The 12,746-nt window shown below is 27.5% G+C and overlaps 3 long non-coding RNA genes across 3 annotated transcripts; all 3 read right to left on the reverse strand.

Annotated features, from left to right (window-relative positions):
• LOC145969656 (uncharacterized) lies at nucleotides 1-1,394 on the reverse strand. Its single transcript, XR_014438216.1, has 3 exons — nucleotides 1,115-1,394; nucleotides 541-861; nucleotides 1-109 (listed from the first exon to the last, which is right to left on the reverse strand). It is a non-coding gene; the product is annotated as an uncharacterized LOC145969656 (long non-coding RNA).
• Nucleotides 1,395-7,440: 6,046 nt separating this feature from the next.
• LOC145970987 (uncharacterized) lies at nucleotides 7,441-8,958 on the reverse strand. Its single transcript, XR_014438712.1, has 3 exons — nucleotides 8,800-8,958; nucleotides 8,128-8,440; nucleotides 7,441-7,914 (listed from the first exon to the last, which is right to left on the reverse strand). It is a non-coding gene; the product is annotated as an uncharacterized LOC145970987 (long non-coding RNA).
• A 2,036-nt stretch (nucleotides 8,959-10,994) lies between these two features.
• On the reverse strand, nucleotides 10,995-12,471 carry LOC145970923 (uncharacterized). Its single transcript, XR_014438676.1, has 3 exons — nucleotides 12,315-12,471; nucleotides 11,648-11,960; nucleotides 10,995-11,445 (listed from the first exon to the last, which is right to left on the reverse strand). It is a non-coding gene; the product is annotated as an uncharacterized LOC145970923 (long non-coding RNA).
• Nucleotides 12,472-12,746: the final 275 nt, after the last annotated feature.

Raw genomic sequence — 12,746 nt, forward strand, 5'->3', positions numbered from 1 at the left:
GCCCGTTATTCATTTTCTTCCATGCTACGTTTATATATTTGCATTGCGTTCTTTATAAAATTTGACGCACTATTCATATCTATTTCCTCGTTACCATGACTTGATTCATCTAGCATTCAAAATAATTGAAAAAATGTCAAAATATTTTTAGTATCAACGAACATTGTTTTATAATTAATTATTTAAATAAATCATGAAAGTCTTATAATTAAATCACTTGTTATCAGAATACATTTAGATCTGTGAATATTACTTAAATACAAATTTTTTCTTACATGTGCTTATTGGACCATATGATTTTACAAATTATCAATTATAATTAAATAATAAGGCTTAAGAAAATTATATCTACATATAGCATTAGCTTTAATCGGAATCTTTATAACGTATATAAAAATCAAACATCTGATTTTAACTAAACTTGTAAACTATTATTGTACACACACACACACACACACACACACACACACACACACAAAAGTAATATATATTTTAAAAAAAGAAATATATATATAAATATTTATTTATTTATTTTTTTACCTTTTTTAATTTTATCCATATGTTTCTTATTTAAATGATAAATGATATTTGCACTTTGTAAATTCACACAATAATAGAAATTACATATCTTGCACCTTGCAGCTATTATATCATCTTCGAGTGCGAAACATAGCCACATCTAATCATTTTTTTTATGATTTTCAATGTAAAATGCTGGGTGATCAGTCATTACATGAACTTTATAATGTTGCGTATGTATAATAATTTTATAACTTGAATCACAAAAGTGACATTGTACTTTATTGTTTTCTAACGTGCAATGTTTTATCCACCAATATTTTTGTTTCCTGCATTCTTGCGCTTTAAGATCATATTAATACTATTATTCAATGTTCAAATAATGCGTATACATAAATATATTTAGATCTCCTAATATTTCATAAATGAAAAAATTTTCTTGTATGCAATTACTTAAATGTATAATTTTACAACTTATATTAATATATTATAATAATATGTTATCCAACAATCAGAATATTATAACAATTTAATATTAGCTATAATGAAAAATAATTTAAATATTTGTAAAAAAACTTGCTTTGTTTGTCTTTACCTGCGTCAATAGATTTATGTCTTGATGAATGTTTTTTAAGAGTACGTGATTGAATTTTATATTCGGATTTACAAAGGGTGCACTTTGCTATATTCTTTTCGAGTATGAAATATTGATTGAACCAATTACTTTTGCGATCGTCGTTGAAAGTCTTGCCATGTTGAGTTCGCATATGTACGTATAAATGTTTTGTCAATGAAATAATTTTTATAACTTTTTCCACAAGATTTGCAATTTGCTGTTCCATTTGTTCCAAATGTTCAATTTTCCATGTTTACGCGTTATTATTATATTTATACTTTATATTATACAGGATTTATTGTACTAAATATAAGAAGATAACTAGTTCTTCGAGATGTATTCGTGGAAATTTTAACCGACAATAAAGGTCGTGACAAGAGATATGATTCTCTGCAGGAATATAAATATTGATATATAGTTTAAATCTGACTAATGCCTCGTATTGTTTTGTATCGTACCTATTTTTACTAAATATCGACACAAAATAAGAAGAAAAATAAAATCAGTTGAAAACTAAAAATTAATATTTCATGCAATGATTTTGTACTTTACTTTGACTTAAAATCTAATTATAATCTTTTTAATCTAAAATTGATTTAACATTTTAACAATCTATATATGTAAGAGAATGTCTCTTTTAATGATTCTAATGTTAATCCAGAAAATTAATTTTCAGATGTAAAAAATACTCGTGTTCCCCTTTTCTTTAATTTTTTAACATAGTTTTTTTTATGTATAATAAAAAACTTTAATTAAGTTTTTATTAACTTTAAGTTGATTCTAAATAAAGTAAGTATATTTCATTATTTTATGTGTGTTTAATGATATTAGAGTTAATAAAATTAGTTATCAGCTGTATATTGCTTTTAGTATTAATGTATCATATATGAAATTTAAAGAAATAAAAACTTGATATTTGAGTTAATATATTTCTACTAGTATGATACAATTTGACAAATTATTTCTATATGAAATCTATAATAATAATTTGATATTGAATAAGATATATGCGAAATTAAACGAATCTTTTTCATTTATAAAAAAAGATTTGACGATTTGCGATAATCGATTAGAATTGACACAAATGATACATATGCAAGAAAGTCAATGTTATTTTCTTTTAGAACTTGCTTAAATTTATTTAATTTGTAATTGCTCTCTATATTGCAAGTACATACAAACGAATTATTATACATCAAAGTATAATTTTTTATATATTTGAGATTATTTAAAGCGTTATGTTAAAAATAGCTTATTTTGATTATTGATAGGCTGTTTGATATAGCATTTTGTCTTCAACATCATCTTTTGAAATCAGCCCATTGCCTAAATATCTTGATTTTCAATTAACTCGTCACACAAATAATTAAAGAATTAAGAATTGATTGAATATAATTTTAATATTATAAAATTTTATTCTAGCACTATTATTCGATTAACTTATGAACTTGTTATTATTTAATTGCATATTATTTCAATATCCAAAATATTTGGATTCGCAAATATACTTAGATTGCTCTTTTTTATATGCAATTACTTGGATATATTAAAAATTGCATTATTTTGTTGTATAATTATATAGATCATCTAAAATGGGCTTGCAGAATCTTAATATAAATCAAACATTGATAACTTTAAATTTAATTACACAGACATAACATTTTTGACTCATAATATGGTTGGACGGGATTCATTTTTTTGCTTATTAATAATACTTAAATTTTGACTTTTAATGCAAGATAAACAAAAATTAATTCTCTGTTTTTAATCAGAAAAAATCTATCATTATGGGAGATTTGATAAACATTTTGACAGCTTCTTATTTTATTCTATACCTCTAAATGTATATAAATAAAACAATGTTATTGACAATTAACTATGTCGAGAATAATTACAATTATCAAGTTGAGTCATAACGAGATCTGAGACGTGAGCATAATTATGAATATACATTATTATACTCATCAGCTATTGAATAATGAATAATAAGGGACATTTATTTTCGATATCCTGCATTGACGACAGAATTACATTAAACTTATTAAAACAATTGCAATTTAATATATGAAATAATTATAGGGAATTTTAAAAAATTCGATATTTTTACATAGATAAATTTTAATCAAAAATTGAAAAATTAAGTCTCATTCTTATTTATTATGATTATTGTAATTTCAAAAGGAGCAAAATTTTAACACTCTGTTTAAACTTAAACCATAATTTGTATGATTTAATAAGTGGTGAATTAGTCTAAAGATTATGACGTATACATTATTACAGTCAATAGATTGTACGAGGAAGAAACTTCCTCTCTGTTTGATAAAGGACTTATCACAATGAGGCCAGAAAGATTCCGAGTTGTCTGAGCAATCAGTCGCCCGCATGTTTGGATTGCTAACCCTCTACTTTATTCCTTTCCCTCTTCTTATTTCTACAGCTTCTCTCTTCTCTCGTTTGAAAGACTTGTCTTCATTGATCTCCCAAGGTAAAGAATTTTACGTAATTAGGAAGATAAAATTATATCACAAACAATTATACTAATTTATCATTAATTGCATGCTCTAAGAATACACATAAACGTTTTAAATATCTAACATCTTGTTGATGCATTAATTTTATTTTTGGCAGGAGCAGCTTTTTGACAAATTTTATGTGTGTTTTGAAGATAGATAAGATTTATAAAATAAATCAATATATAAATATATAAAGAGAAAGAGAGAACGAGCACATCTCGAGATAGAGGGGGCTTGAAAAGGTCGGTTGAAGGGGGTGGAATCGGGAGGAAGCAACAATGCGCGGCGTCTCTTCGCGGCCAAACGTTCGGAATAACGCGAAAATGTTCGTGATAACTGCTACTCTCCGACATGGTAGAACTCGCTCGTCCGAACAAAAGTCTAATTCGCGCGGCGACGACGACGGCATTAGCGAGGCGTGGGAGGCGGGCATCGTTATATAGCTTCTCGTGCGAACTGGTCGTGGCGAAATTTACCGTGTGTCGAAGGCAGGAAGTTTCCTCGGTCCTCTCACACGCGCGATGACAAAGGACAACGGCCGAGCGATGCGCATTCGTACGGATTCTACGGGCAAAGTTTGCCGAGTCGCTCGTTCACGTGCACGTGCGCATCCAGGTCCACGTCCGTGCGTTTGGACTCGCGCGCATGAAACCGCCTCCGCTTGAGAATACGCGAATATTCTATTAGGGACTTAGGTACGCCGAGAGATAGATGGATAGATAGATAGATAGAGAGAGAGAGAGAGATAGAGACAGAAATGTAAGTGCGTCGACTGTGCAGGACGAGAAAGGGATTAGTCGAACTATTCGCACGGAATTGTGGCTCGAGAGCGCGCATGCTGCTGTCCTATTGGACCCCTTCAACGTTGCCTTCCTTCAGGAAACATCGTCGCGCTTTGCAGGATTCCCTATCTATCTCTCTCTCTCTCCGTTACCTCTAATTCCTGATAGCGAGACGAGAGAGGAGAGGCGCCGGGCAAAGTCAGCGTGCTGCGTTTGATTACGCTTCCCGATCCGATTGTCGACGAGTACGGGTACTTTGTACCGAGTTTTCGTCTGACGAACTCTCTCCCGATGAGAGAGAGAGAGAGGGAGAGAGTGAGTCATCGGGATTGCGCCGTGTCCGCTTTGGGATACGTCGCGTTTGAAAACTGCGCCAAATAAGCGCCTTCTCGTTTGCACGTCTGAAAGTTTGAAAATATTCAACACTCGTTGTTACCTCGACACACATGTATAAATATCTCGCTCAACATTCGCGCATTTTCGGTAATAATTTTTTTTTTTTCATTTATGTCTATTTTTTTACGAATCTTCGCAACCCCTGACCGCATGCCCCACAATTTACTTTAGACGCGTTGAAAATTTCAGGAACCTGGGTATGTACGGTAAATTTGTAAAGATTAATCGGGGGAGCGCGCTGTAAATGCGCTTTAAGCCGGGCTAGGAAGTAAACGTAATATTAGTTGTTGCTAATCTGATTATTAGCATACTGTCGGATCATAGTGTTTATCGGCTCTTACCGATGTATAAGCTTACGTGCACGAATAACTCGTGAATATACGAGTGTCCTAAAGGTGTATCGCCCATTGGCGAGTATCTTTCTTGTTGCGATATATATGTCGATGATATAATCGGATTCTGCCAATAGCAGCCGCGGCAATTGCGCAGATAGCCACGGATGCTATTAGAATAATCTGGACGCAACCCAGAAGCTGATCCTGCGGCAAATGGATTTTCATTGAAAGGCATCGCGGATCCGAAGCCGGGAAATTGCCGATATTTTAAGAACATTTTCATAACTTTTGTCAATTTCCGGTTTTGAAGTCAACGATATCAGGCCGATTCAATTAACTGTCGAGCTCACAGAAAATGCAAAGATGGTCAAAATATCTCGATGGTGATCGACTAGCGTCTAATCGATGATTAAATAATCCTTTCAAAAGAGTACAAAGTGTCCACTCTCTCAAATCTTGTAAAAAAATTCTGTAAAATTTTTTTGATTATCAAAGTATTTTTATTCAAAATTTTACATAAAGGGAATATTGAAAAAAATTTTCAACTTTCTAAAGTAACTTTCTTACTAATTTTTATTTCAATTTTCTAAAGCAACTTTTTAAAATAAATTCTTTTATTGTATGCATTTTCCATTTTTCACCCATGTAAAGGAAAAATATAGAGCCTTTTAAGTCTCAAGTACTAGATTTATAAATGTACTGAATAAAACTTTCATAAAATAAATATGTTTCACTTACATAATATTTTCATTTTTTTATCAATAAAAATTATAATAAAAAATATATATTGCATATTCAACATTTTGTTAAGTTGAATAAATATTGTATAAATAGAAATCGATATATATATTTATAATATACTTTAAACATATAAATCATATGACTTGTCGATTTTTTATATGTATATTATCTTATTTATTTAATAAATTTCTTACTTATCAAATTGCATCAAATACATATTACTTTTATTACAGTCAATGCACAAATCATTGAATTGAAAGCAAACGCGGCTTATGTTATAATATTATATAATATTTAAAAAAAATATTTTGCTACACTATATTTAATAAATTAATTATCAGAGCTTTTGTAAACAAGCAGGCTTTATGTATGTTCACTTAATTAATAGCTAGAATAATTGTTCTAACAAATAAGTTATTGTTTTAAAATTTTTTGGATTGAAAATTTTATCATTGCTTTTTTTACATCTTTTTCATTTGTGTACTAAAATAATTATAATTTACGATAATTTATTTATTTAAAAATAAATACCTTAGGAACTTAAAAAAGATTCATTTTTTGAAGATTCACTTATCTCTCTATATCCATTAAAATAACTTTATTCCTCGATTTTTAAAAAAATGATTAGATACGTTTCAATTGCTTCTTTTTTAAGACTTTCTCGATTTTTCAACGTACAATATTTAACAATAGGAAACAACTGTGGAGAGCTTATTGCGTGAGATGCAGGGTGGGACGCAAAAATTTATCGAGATTGAATTATATAGAAATTTTTATAAGCTTATTGAATTTGAAATTTAATTCAAAATTGATGTAACGAATATAAATAGAGGAATCATAGGATAAACAATTGATTATAATTTTTCTATAGTGTAATAAACCTATAGAATAATAAATAGTTCATCATAAAAATTTTATTAATTTTGATTTTTACAACAAACTTCTTTTAGAAGCAAGAAGTATTAAAACTATACTTAATTTTGAACAATAAATAATATTTTATTCTCATCACATTATATATTGCTATGACAGAAAATTACATAAAAATAATTTTTTTCATCTTTAATCTAAATTTTTTGAAATATTATTACATAATAGAATATTTGAGAGCTACGATTGTTTCCGGCGTAAAAAAATTACAAGAAATGATAAAATTACTCTTTTCTTCTCATCTTCATTATTCTTCCGTTTTATAATACATAACAATTAAGAGATTTAGCTTAAAATAATGAGATTAAAGTTTAAAATAATTTGTAAGAAAATAAACTAAAATTTTATTTATAAATAATTATTTTTGATACATAATTGATTTCTTTTAAAAAATTACTTTCAAAATCAATGACAGATGTAAAAATCATGACATATGTAATATCTGTTATATACAATATTATGTAATAAATTTATCTATACAAATAGTATGAAAAAAATATGTCTCATATATATGTATATATGTATGTATGTGTGTATATATATATATATATATATATATATATATATATGTATGTATGTATGTACATACATATGTATGTATGTATGTATGTGTACCAAATACTTTTAAAAAATTATTTTCGAAATCAATAACAGATCATATGTAATATCTGAGAGATGTTAAATATAATATTATGTAATAAATTTTTTAATAGTTATTAATAGTATGAAAAACAGCCGAAAATATATCTTTGTCAATGTTTGATAAATTCTTAATAAATAAACAATGTATTTGTAAAACTGTAGATGTATTGTAATTATAATTTCATGTAATATTACTTAATGTTACGTCAAAAAGCAAATTATTATTCATCAAATCGTCAAATTCTTCCATTTCCTTAAATATATTTTCGAGTTCAGTAGGGCCATCATATTCAGCAATGTTATCAAAATCCGTTGACTGAGAGCTGTTTAACTCAGAATCTCCAAGATATAATGATATATAGTCATTTTCATTGCCAAATTGATAAAAATTGCGTATTAGTTATTTGTAGCTGCTTTTAGGAATGTCTATAGCACTTTGCCTAGAACGTAAAAAACTGTTTGTTAACCTGTTTGATATTGACCTGTTCTTAATATTCATAATCTTTGTGATAAAGATATATTAAACATCTTGAATTTGATAATTATACTTATTATATATAATTTTATTCATTATGTACACAAAAATATATATGAATAAGAGAATGAAAAGAAATAAAATAATAATATTCGATTTATCGCCGTTTCTCTCTTACCCCGTTTATTTGAATTCCAAAGGTACATCGACTTTATGAGTGATCAAATGTTTCATTAAAGAGAAAAAATTCCTTGGAAAAACTTGATGGCAACATCGGCACGTTATTTCACAATCCTGATTTACTATAATATCTTTACTATGTATTATCCAGTTTTGATGTTCTCTCGCTTTATTTTTATCAATTCTATGTTTAATTCTTAAATGTGTTCTCATATGGCGTGTAAGGGTGTAATTTATATTATATTTTTTATGACATCTACCACATTGTAATTTATTGTCTTGTGTTACAGTAAAGGAGCATTCGCTTTCTCCTATTTTGGAAATATTTTGTTTAAGTGCCATTTGAGTGTCACGAACTTTTGTAGAAACTCGATCGAAAAATGCCAAACGGCGCGAAAGCGCTTGTCTTCTAATTCTGAGTCGAAAAAAGCTAAGCGGCCAGTCTTGTTTATAACATTAAAAAAATATACACTTGCATAGTGTTATCTTGCTTCAATTTCGTCTTAATTTGTCTATGATCAAACGGTAACAGTAAAGACACGCATCCACACAAACCGAACGTGCAATTATTGTGAATTTACAATTTGATGCGCTAGCACTTTTAAGCACTGGATAGAAGAAGCGCGATCGCGCCGCTTGACACTGGAACGGATAATAATGTTATAAATACCTTCATGTTTCTTATTTATGTGATATTTTATATTGTTATTGTTTGCCTGAAGAGAATAATATTCATTACAAAAATTGCACGTTGCACCTCCAACGATTTTTGTAAAATACGGCCACACATAGCTACCCATAATATTCGCTTTGTATCAGAGACTGTATATAACTAAATTCAAACGAAGAATAATTTCAACGAAAAACATACAAGGTAATAAAGGAAACAAAGAAAGGTCGTGAAAAAATGTCTTTGTATAAATGGAAATATTGATACACAATTTAAGTGTGCCTAACTGTTTCACGATTAGTTGCTTATTCACTGCTGGTCTCATTGTTTGTAGGAAAAAATTACAGAAAGAGAAATTAAATAATCATAAATATTACAATAAGTATGAATATTAAAAATTACTAATCGTTGCATGATAGATCTGTCTGTGAATCTGTATCTGTGAATTAGCAACAATTACTTCTATCGAAATAGGTAGCATAAATTACCACATCGATAAGAAATGAAAAGTGCGAGATACATTAATCGAGGAGTATAATATATTTTTCTGTGTACTAGAATAATCTTATTTTAAAGAGATATATTATCTTATTTACTTAATAAATTTCTTACTCTTATCAAATTGCATCAAATATATATTACTTTTATTACAGTCAATGCACAAATCATTGAATTGGAAACAATCGCGGCTTATGTTATAATATTATATAATATTTAAAAAAAATATTTTGTTACTATATTTACTTTAATAAATTAATTATCAGAGCTCTTGTAAGCAAGCAAGCCTTTATGTATGTCCACTTAATTAATAGCTAGAATAATTGTTCTAACAAATAAGTTATTGTTTTAAAATTTTTTGGATTGAAAATTTAATCATTGTTTTTTACATCTTTCTCATTATTGTACTAAAATAATTATAATTTATGATAATTTATTTATTTAAAAGTAAAAACCTTAGGAACTTAAAAAAGATTCATTTTTTGAAGATTCACTTATCTCTCTATATCCATTAAAATTAGTTTATTCCTCGATTTTTAAAAGAATGATTAGATACATAACTTTAAACTTTCCTTCCAAACATCTTATCGAGAGGCATATTAAATACGTTTCAATTGTTTCCTTTTTAACACTTTCTCGGTTTCTCAGCGTACAATATCTAACAATAGGAAGCAATTGTGTAGAGCTTATTGCGAGAGATGCAGAGTGGGATACAAAAATTTATCGAGATTGAATTATATAGAAATTTTTATAAGCTTATTGAATTTGAAATTTAATTCAATAATTGTAATGAATTTAATTCAATTTAATTGTAATGAATATAAATAAAGGAATCATAGGATAAACAATTGATTATAATTTTTCTATAGTGTAATAAACCTATAGAATAATAAATAGTTCATCATAAAAATTTTATTAATTTTGATTTTTACAACAACTTTTTTTAGAAGCAAGAAGTTTTAAAACTATATTTAATTTTGAACAATAAATAACATTTTGTTCTTATAACATTATATATTGCTATAACATAGAAAATTATACTAAAATAATTTTTTTCATCTTTAATCTAAATTTTTTTGAAAAATTATTACATAATTGAATATTTGAAAGCTAAGATTGTTTCCGGCGTAAAAAAATTACAAGGAATGATAAAATTACTCTTTTCTTCTCATCTTCATTATTCTTCCGTTTTATAATACATAACAATTAAGAGATTTAGCTTAAAATAATGAGATTAAAGTTTAAAATAATTTGTAAGAAAATAAACTAAAATTTTATTTAGAAATAATTATTTTTGATACATAATTGATTTCTTTTAAAAAATTACTTTCAAAATCAATGACAGATGTAAAAATCATGACATATGTAATATCTGTTATATACAATATAATGTAATAAATTTTTCTATACAAATAGTATGAAAAAAATATGTCTCATATATATGTGTATATGTATGTGTATATATATATGTGTATACACACACACACACACACACACACACACACACACACACATACATATACACATATATATGAGACATATATATATATATATATTTATATATATATTTTATATATATATATATTTTATATATATATATATATATATTTTATATATATATATATATTTTATATATATATATACATATATATATGTATGTACATATGTATGTATGTGTACCGAATACTTTTAAAAAATTATTTTCGAAATCAATAACAGATCATATGTAATATCTGAGAGATGTTAAATATAATATTATGTAATAAATTGTTTTAATAGTTATTAATAGTATGAAAAACAGTCGAAAATATATCTTTGTCGATGTTTGATAAATTCTTAATAAATAAACAATGTATTTGTAAAACTGTAGATGTATTGTAATTATAATTTCATGTAATATTACTTAATATTACGTCAAGAAGCAAATTATTACTCATCAAATCGTTAAATTTTTCAATTTCCTTAAATATTTTTTCGAGTTCAGTAGGGCCATCATATTTAGCAATGTTAACAAAATCCGTTGACTGAGAGCTGTTTAACTCAGAATCTCCAAGATATAGTGATATATAGTTATTTTCATTGCCAAATTGATAAAAATTGCGTATTAGTTATTTGTAGCTGCTTTTAGGAATGTCTATAGCACTTTGCCTAGAACGTAAAAAACTGTTTGTTAACCTGTTTGATCTTAATATTCATAATCTTTGTGATAAAGATATATTAAATATCTTGAATTTGAAGATTTTACTTATTATATATAATTTTATTCATTATGTACACAAAAATATATATGAATAAGAGAATGAAAAGAAATAAAATAATATTATTCGATTTATCGCCGTTTCTCTCTTACCCCGTTTATTTGAATTCTAAAGGTACATCGACGTTATGAGTGATCAAATGTTTCATTAAAGAGAAATAATTCCTTGGAAAAACTTGATGGCAATATCGGCACGTTGTTTCACAATCCTGATTTACTATAATATCTTTACTATGTATTATCCAGTTTTGATGTTCTCTCGCTTTATTTTTATCAACTCTATGTTTAATTTTTAAATGTGTTTTCATATGGCGTGTAACGGTGTAAATTATATTATATTTTTTATGACATCTACCACATTGTATTTTATCGTCTTCTATTGCAGAAAAGCGGTATAAGCTTTCTCCTATTTTGGAAATTTTTAAGTGCCGTTTGAGTGCCACGAACTTTTGTAAAAACTCGATCGAAAAGTGCCAAGCAGCGCGATAGCGCTTGTCTTCTAATTCTGAGTCGAAAAAAGCTAAGCGGCCAGTCTTGTTTATAATATTAAAAAATTGTACACTCGCATAGTGTTATCTTTCTTCAATTTCGTCTTAATTTGTCTATGACCAAACGGTAACAGTAAAGACACGCATCCACACAAACCGAACGTGCAATTATTGTGAATTTACAAATTGATGCGCTGGCACTTTTAAGCACTGGATAGAAGAAGCGCGATCGCGCCTGTTGACACTGGAACGGATAGTAATGTTATAAATACCTTTATGTTTCTTATTTATGTGATATTTTATATTGGAATTGTCTGCCTGAAGAGAATAATATTCATAACAAAAATTGCACATTGCACCTCCAACCATTTTTGTAAAATACGGCCACACATAGCTACCCATAATATTCGCTTTGTATCAGAGACTGTATATAACTAAATTCAAACGAAGAATAATTTCAACGAAAAACATAGAAGGTAATAAAGGAAACAGAGAAAGGTCGTGAAAAAATGTCTTTGTATAAATATAAATATTGATACACAATTTAAGTGTGCCTAACTATTTTACGATTAGTTGCTTATTCACTGCTGGTAATCTTATTGTTTGTACGAAAAAGTTACAGAAAGAGAAATTAAATAATCATAAATATTACAATAAGTATGAATATTAAAAATTACTAATCTTTGCAAGATAGATCTGTCTGT

The sequence above is a fragment of the Camponotus vicinus genome, unplaced genomic scaffold (genome assembly GCF_025532165.1).
Source record: "Camponotus vicinus isolate PSW18456_S1 unplaced genomic scaffold, iyCamVici1.0 SCAF_4, whole genome shotgun sequence".
NCBI classification, from domain to species: Eukaryota; Metazoa; Arthropoda; class Insecta; order Hymenoptera; family Formicidae; genus Camponotus; species Camponotus vicinus.